The following is an 8,333-nucleotide window of genomic DNA, read 5'->3' as shown; positions in this document are numbered from 1 at the left end:
TTCACATTGCATTTATGACTAAAAAACTGTGTGTACAGGTAAAATTTTACAGTTCAGTCATATCAGGGATGCTTCCTATTTAAAGACTACCATGACTACCCTTTGCCTTATCCATTTTATTTCTAGAAATTTGTCTTACAAAGATGTGTGCATAGGGATCTTTTTAAAAAAAAAAAACATTGTATACAATAGCAAAAGGCTATAAACAGCTTAAATATCCACTGATGGGGGATACAGTTATAAAAACCATGATACAGGCGATGGCCAGGGTGGCGAGTCATACCTGATGGGGGGAGGTAGTAACCCCCGCTTCTCTTCCACTGGCAGAACGTTAGATAGCCTCTCAAGAAAACACCATGAAAGATACTGATATCAAGAGACTATTGTATACCCATCTTTTGTGCATATTTTCAATTATCCTAAGCATCTTCATTCCAACATTCTTCTTGGAGAACTTCTCAATATTGGAAACATATTTGACATGGTTGTGCATCTGTTCTGTTTTTGTAACTGCCATCAATCTAGTATTATATTTAGTAGTGAAACCAAATGCATCCTCTAAAAGAAGTTCATTATCATACAAGGTAACCAGGTTTTTGAAACGCTGTATCTACTTTCTTATGTCATGTTTCTTCTTTCATGTGATTTTTTGTTCTATATGGAGCACCACTCATAGAGTTGGTGTTGGAAACATTTTTATTTGCAATTATTTTGTCTACCTTTACTACTGTACCTTGTTTGTGTTTGTTAGGACCAAACATCAAAGCACGGCTAAGAGTTTTCAGTAGAAATGGAGTTACATCCATTTGGGAGAACAGCCTTCAGATCACTGCAATTTCTAGCTTTATAGGAACATGGTTTGGAGCCTCTCCTATTCCACTCGATTGGGAAAGACCTTGGCAGGTATCGCCCATCTCCTGTACGCTTGGAGCGACCTTTGGTTACGTGGCTGGACTTGTGATTTCACCACTCTGGATATACTGGAATAGAAAGCAACTTACATACAAGAACAATTAATTGGAGCAAAGGCAGAAGATATTTTGTTGTACAGATTCCATAAAGACTGTGCAGAAATGTACATGTTCTAAGCCAGGAAGTTTCATTTACAGCACTATTTTACAGTGTGACTGTAGCTTTTTAAACTATGAAGCCCCTGAGAGATTGTACCTTCCAGTTGAAATAAAGTATTTATAATAGAAAAACAAACAAACCATGATACACCATGGAGTGGAGTACTGTAGAGCCATGAGACACAGGAGGGCAGATTATATGGGCTGACATCATGTAAACTATAAGATATATCAAGTGAAAAAATAAGGTGTATACATGTTTTGGTTTGGGGTCCTTTGAGAGCGGAGCCTCAGACAAAGACTTGAGTGCAGGCAGTTTATTTGGGAAGTAATCCCAGAAAAAAAATGAGAGCATGAAGACAGTGAGACAGAAAATGAAAAAAAAAAAAAAAAGGTATATTATTGAGTTACTGCTACAGGTAAGGGAAGCCCAAGTCCAGACCTTTGAAAAACAGATAGGAATACCAACTCCCAGGATTGTCTGTCTTTCAGCAAGAAGGAAGTCTGGGGCATTTATTGACCAAACCCATCCTGTATTGGTTGGGGTTGTTCCAGGGACTTAACTCCTTCTGCTTCTGGCTGCAGCTGCCTGTAGACTGAATAGGCTCCTGTGACTTTGGAGAAAGTGTTAGTGTTCACGGTGGGACTCTGTCAGTGTGCAAGGGAGGAACCCACCATGGGAGCTGCAGCAAAAGTCAGAGGTGGTCTAAGGGAATATCAGGCACCAAAAAGCAGCTACTATAATAGAAAAGATGTCTACGTATGTAAACAAAGTATATGTGTGTATTTGATGTACCTATAGACATATCCATATACAAATACCAATGTAGAGGTGTATACACACAGACAATTTTTGCATAGTCCATAAAATCACTGGGAATAGTGGTTACCTTTGGGTAAAGAGATAGGGTATTTGGAGGTCTGGACATATGGTGAAAAAAGACTAATTTTTCAATGTCTAGTTGAAATTTTTTAACCATTTGAATATATTTCTTTTACAATATTTTAATTACTTTCATTGAAGTATAACTTAGATAGTAATAAAATACACCTATTTTAAGTGTACAGTTTAATAAATTTCATTGAACGTATGCACCCACACAACCACCTCCACAATCAAGACATAGAAAGTGTCCATCAAGCTCCCCACTAGCCTTTTATGGTCAATCTCCTCCTCTCGATCTTTCTCATGTCAGTATTCTGTTCCTTTTTAAAACTGAGTCATATTTTGTTGTAGGGATAGAACACAATTTATTTACAACCACTTTTTGATGGACTTGCAGATTGTGTCTAGTTTTGAGTTATTATGAATAAAAGTTATGAAAAAGTTATGAACCCTTGCAAGAATTGTTTGTGCAGACCTAGGTTCTCATTCTTCTTGTGTAAATGCTTAGGGGATTGCTGGGTCACATAGAGTATATGCATATTTAACTTTGTAGGAAATAGCTGAATTTTTCCAAGGTGCTGTATTATTTTGCATTTCTACCAACAAAATATGAGATTTCCAGTTGTTTCACATCCTTGCCAACACTTGGTATGGTTTCTCCTTTTAATTTTAGTTATTCTAGTGGGTGGTAGGAGTATCTGGAGGTTTTAATTTGTATTTTCCTGATGACAATGATGTTGAGCATTTCATTTGTATATCTGCCATTTATAGTTTTTCTTTTGTGAAGTGTCTGTTCAAACTTTTTGCCTTTTTGTTTTGTTTTGTTTTCCATTTTAAGTAGGCTTCATACCCAGTGTGGAGTCCATTGTGGTTCTTGAACTCATGACCCTGAGATCAAGACCTGAGCTGAAATCAAGAGTTGGATGCTTCTACTGGATATTTACCACAAAGATACAAATGTAGGGATCCGAAGGGGTACGTGCACCCCAATGTTTATAGCAGCAATGTCCACAATAGCCAAACTGTGGAAAGAGCCAAGATGTCCATCGACAGATGAATGGATAAAGAAGATGTGGTATATATACACAATGGAATATTATGCAGCCATCAAAAGGAATGAGATCTTGCCACTTGCAATGACGTGGATGGAACTGGAGGGTGTTATGCTGAGTGAAATAAGTCGATCAGAGAAAGACATGTATCATATGACCTCACTGATATGAGGAATTCTTAATCTCAGGAAACAAACTGAGTGTTGCTGGAGTGGTGGGGGGGTGGGAGGGATGGGGTGGCTGGGTGATAGACATTGGGTAGGGTATGTGCTATGGTGAACGCTGTGAATTGTGCAAGACTTTTGAATCACAGATCTGTACTTCTGAAACAAATAATGCAACATATGTTAAGAAAAAAGAAAAAGAAGAAGATAGCAGGAGGGGAAGAATGAAGGGGAGTAAGTCGGAGGGGGAGACAAACCATGAGAGACGATGGACTCTGAAAAACAAACTGAGGGTTCTAGAGGGGAGGAGGGTGGGGGGATGGGTTAGCCTGGTGATGGGTATTAAAGAGGGCACGTTCTGCATGGAGCACTAGGTGTTATGCACAAACAATGAATCGTGGAACACTACATCAAGAACTAATGATGTAATGTATGGTGATTAACATAACAATAAAAAATTTAAAAAAAAGAGTTGGATGCTTAACTGACTGAGCCAACCAAGTGCCCCTTTTTTGCCTATTTTTGAGTTAATATTTTACTATTGAGCTATAAGAGTTTTAAATATATTCCAAATAGAAGCTTTTTGACAGATATATGTATTACATATATATATTTTTTCTGTTTATGGCTTGTATTTTATTTTTTGTTTGCTTTTAATGCTATCTTTCAAAGAATAGGATGTTTTAATTTTGACATAGTCCAATTTATCCATTTTTTTCACCTCTCAGAATAAGTGCTTTTTTTGTATTGTCTAAGAATTATTTGCCTATACTAAGGTCATAACATTTTCCTCCTATGTTTTCTTCTAGAAGTTTATAGTTTAGCATTTATATTTCGGCTAGTGATCAATATTAAGGTAATTTTGGTTTATAGTGTAAGGCAAATGTTCAAGGTTATTTTCTTCCTGGGATATCCAATTGTCCTAGCAACATTTGTTAAAAATTTTTTCCCATTGGATTTATTTGGCATTTTTGTCAAAAATTAATTGACCATATAGGAGTGGCCTATTTCCGGACTCTGTTCTGTTCCATTGATCTATATGTCTACCCTATGTTAATAGCACACTGTCTTTATTATTGTAGCTTTATGGTAAATCTTAAAATAGTGTAGTTCTTACACTATTTTAGGATGTAGTGTAGGAGGTAGTCTAAGTCCTCCAACTTTGTTCTTCTTTTCAAAGTTGTTTTGGCTATTTTAAGTCCTTAACATTTACATACAAATTTCACTATCAGTTTGTCAATTTTTATTAAGAAAAAAACCCAGTGGCCTTGTGGTGGAGGTTACATTGAATCCCAATATGTTGGGCGGTATCGACATCTTAATATTGAGTCTTTCCATCCATAAACATTGTATATATCTTTACTTATTTAGGTCTTCTTTAGATTTTTCAGTAATTATTTTGTCATTTCAGTGTGGAGGTTTAGCACATATTTTGTTAAATTTATCCACAAGTGTTCTATGTCTTTTGATGCTATTGTAAGTGGTATTTGTGGTAGCCAGGCTCCAGATTGGCCTGAAATGCTCCTTCCCTCCTGGTATTCATGCCTGTGTATAGTATCCCCCCCCCCCCCCCACTGTACCAGGGGTTGATCTGTGTGACCAATTGAATATGGCAGAAGTGATGGAATGCCACTTCTGAGACTGGGTAATCGAAGGCATTACAGTTCCTTCTTTGCTCTTTTGTATTGCTTGCTCTGGAAGACATGGGAGCAGGTCTACTGGAAGGTCCAATGTGGTTAAGAAATGAGACCTTCATAAAGGAGAAACTGAGGCCTCTACCAGCAAGATGTGAATGAGTAATCTTGGAAATACATCCTCCAGTCTCAGTTAAAGCTTCAGATGAGTACACCCTTAGCTGACATCTTGATGGCAACCTCCTGAGAGATGCTGAGCCATGCTACCCCCTGAAACTGCTCCTAGATTCCCGATTCTCAGAAACTATGTGAGATAATAAATGTTTGTTGTTTCAAGCTGCTAATTTGGTAATTTGTTATGTAGCAGTTGAGAACTAATATAGTATTGTTTCTTTTAAATTAATGGTATCTATTTTATTTCAATTTCTAATTCTTTGTTTCTAGAATATAAAAATTCTTTTTTTTTCTAATATAGGCCTTGTATCCTGTATCCTTGCTAAAATCAGCTCTTTTGCAGATATTTTAGGATTTTCTGCATAGGCAATCATGTCATCTGTGACAAAGACAGTTTTACTTCTTTTCAAATCTGCATGTCTTTTATTTATTCGACTGCCTGATTAAACTGGCTAGGATTTTTAGTATAATATTGAATAAGGTGGTGAGAGCAGATATTCTTGCCTTGTTTTTGATCTTAAGGGGAAAGCAGTTCAGTTATTGCCCACACTTCCTGTCATCAATACTAGATTTATAGTTTTATTATAGTAACAAATACTTGTTATAGTGAAATCTACACTCATACACAGAACTACTATATTTAAATTGATATAGAACAATATTTACATTTTAAAGTTACACTTTTGAAATTAGATGATGAAGTGCAGCTTAAGTTTTACAACATAGAAAAGAGCACATAAGACAAAAATAGAGGTAGCAGTAAAAATATAACTATCTGTTCTTGAGACAGCATGTGGAGACTTTTTGTCAGAAAGCTGTATCTTCTCAATCCGATTGTCCAAACCATTAAAATATGGATGATTCAGTGTCATTTTGCCAGAAACTTGTTTGGTGGGATTAACCTGCTAATGTGCTGACATTTTTGAAAGCAAATCCAAGCCATTTTCAACCAAGGTTTTGATATAGGATGCTAGGCTTCCTACTTTCCACTTGGGAAATATGCTCTTAACAGTCTTATAAAAATTCCACTTCTGGCCACACTTCATTACTGGGGGTGCCCAAAGCTCTGAAAATCCTAAAGAGTTGATCAATTTCTGAATCCCCATGGAAGAGTGACTTACTTATTAGTTGCTAATTCTGCAAATATAGTATCTGTACTCCAAATGTCAACAGGAGTTGTGAGCTGACCCCAGCAATACCTCTGGAGATCTATGCCAAAGTGTTATCAGTTCATGGATATATTCTCTACTAGGTATTCCAAAAACTTTGGCAAGGTTCAAACCAGCCAATTAGTTGTTCCTTTGTTGTCAATAGATTTTTAGGTTTTAAGTCTCTGTGAAGAGTTCTTCCAGAGTGACAAAACATCCCTTGTATGATTTGGCCCAAATAAGTCTTAACATATGAAGAATCCATGAACTGACTAGGAGGGATAGAATCCAAGTATTTCTTAAGATCCAAGGAATTTGGAGACATGATATAAGCTGGAATCCTGTATAAGCACATTTGAAGACTGACTATATTTATTTTTTTTAATTTAATTTTATTATGTTATGTTAGTCACCATACATTACATCATTAGTTTTTGATGTAGTGTTCCATGCTTCATTGTTTGTGTATATATTTAGATGACAAAGTTTTTTGAATAGAGAAATTTCCTGAATTGTACTAAGAACCTCTTCCTCTTTACTTTCTAGTCTGGTTTTCTTCATGGCTACCACTTGACCTATAGTGTTGTGTCTACCCTTGTCCATAACTCCATAGGTACTTTCTCCAATTTTCTCAATTTTGGCATAACATTCCATAGTTACCCAATAGTTATGGTGAATGCTGGCTTATTATTCTGTGATGGTGGGGTTGGGGAGGTTGGGGTCATAGTGGAGGTGGTTGTGGCAGTTACCTTGTCTATGTCATTCTTTCTTAAGTTTCTGAGAGTGCTGAGAATTTTTATTATGAATCATTTTCTAATAATCTTTCTGAGTCTATTGAGATAATCATTTGTTTTTTTTCTTTTTCATTTTGTTAATATGGCGAATTTCACTGATTGATATTTGTTTTTTTAATATTTTAAAGATTTATTTATTTGAGAGAGAGAGTGTGGGAGTGGCGGGGAGGGGCAGAGGGAGAGGGACAAGCAGACTCCATACTGAGTGTGGAGCCTGATGCAGGGCCTGATCCCATGACCTTGAGATCATGACCTGAACCAAAATCAAGAGTTGGATGCTCAATCGACTGAGCTATCCAGGTGCCCCCAATGATTGATATTTGAATCTTGTGTTCCTGAGATAAATCCCACTTGGTCATCATACCTGAATTGTTCTTAAAAATATTTGATGAATACTTTCCACTTTTTTATTATTTGAGGCGCATCTGTATTTTGTGCATCTTCAAGAGACCAGGAGACTCTACTCCCCATTGGCTGCTGAATTATAGTGATCCATTTGTGCCTGAACATGGGTGGACAAGTGTGTTTTGTAACCCTCTCAGATCCTTGGGGGAAGTGTCCAGACCAAGACACGTGGGAATCTTGGTGGACTGTTGATAATATCCTGCCCCCTTGAGTCAATTTATTTGTTCAAGTATTTTTCAACTTTAATTTGGAGCTGCTGAAAACTGGGATAGTAAGGGGAGGAATGGAGAGGGAGGACTGCTGGTAGAAACCTTCATGTAGGGAGAATATTTAGATCCTGGCTACCCTAAAATGACAAATATTCAGAATCCAAAGCATGGCTCCTAGGGGTCTTAGTCACATCTCCAGGATTGTTTTATGGTATTCCTTTTACTTTTTATGAGAAGAGTTTTGAAATGATGTTTTTCCTCCATTGCCTTAAGTTTCTAGTGGTGTACTAGCAACCTGGTGATAGATGAGCATACCTTTCCTTATATTTTGGTGCACCAGGCAGCTGTCCAGTGGACCCACTTCTTCATCTGACTCTGCACTGACTATTTTCTTTTAGTGCTTTGAGTTCATTAAGGGTTTGATCCGTATTTGGTGAAAACTCAGTGTCCCCTTCTTTGGGACTTCAAGGCGATGGGTATGAGATTCTGCGAAAATTTATTTTCACTTGAGAGCATTAAAAAAAAAACCTCTCTTGGTCTGCCTTGGAAGCCAGGGTCAGTATCCATATGCTCTGAACAGGGGGACGGAGACATGAGACTGGGAAAAGGATAATTCCAGTAGATGAGATGATAGGAGAGAGCCTACGTGGCTCCACCAAGTCCCGAACAGCTGCCAACTTCTCAAGGAAATATGTGACGAAGGGCTGGAATCTCTTGGCTTTCTCCCACATTCAGTCAGCTGTGGAACTTGGGGTCTGTGAAAATAGCTGGTGAGCAGCTTAGAGCAATGCAGTCCC

General features: G+C 37.4%; 2 pseudogenes; one reads left to right on the top strand and one right to left on the bottom strand.

The window, feature by feature from the left end:
- Positions 1 to 341: 341 nt before the first annotated feature.
- On the top strand, positions 342 to 1,017 carry LOC114208068 (GPI ethanolamine phosphate transferase, stabilizing subunit pseudogene; annotated as a pseudogene).
- Positions 1,018 to 5,885: 4,868 nt separating this feature from the next.
- LOC114199125 (cyclin-dependent kinase 1-like) lies at positions 5,886 to 6,782 on the bottom strand (annotated as a pseudogene).
- Between the last annotated feature and the right edge of the window lie 1,551 nt (positions 6,783 to 8,333).

Source organism: Eumetopias jubatus, unplaced genomic scaffold (genome assembly GCF_037043125.1).
Source record: "Eumetopias jubatus isolate StellerSeaLion01/CBP00866 unplaced genomic scaffold, mEumJub1_p1.0 scaffold_7, whole genome shotgun sequence".
NCBI classification, from domain to species: domain Eukaryota; kingdom Metazoa; phylum Chordata; class Mammalia; order Carnivora; family Otariidae; genus Eumetopias; species Eumetopias jubatus.
The sequence above is the reverse complement of the archived record's forward strand: the minus strand, read 5'-3'. Positions and strand labels throughout refer to the sequence as shown.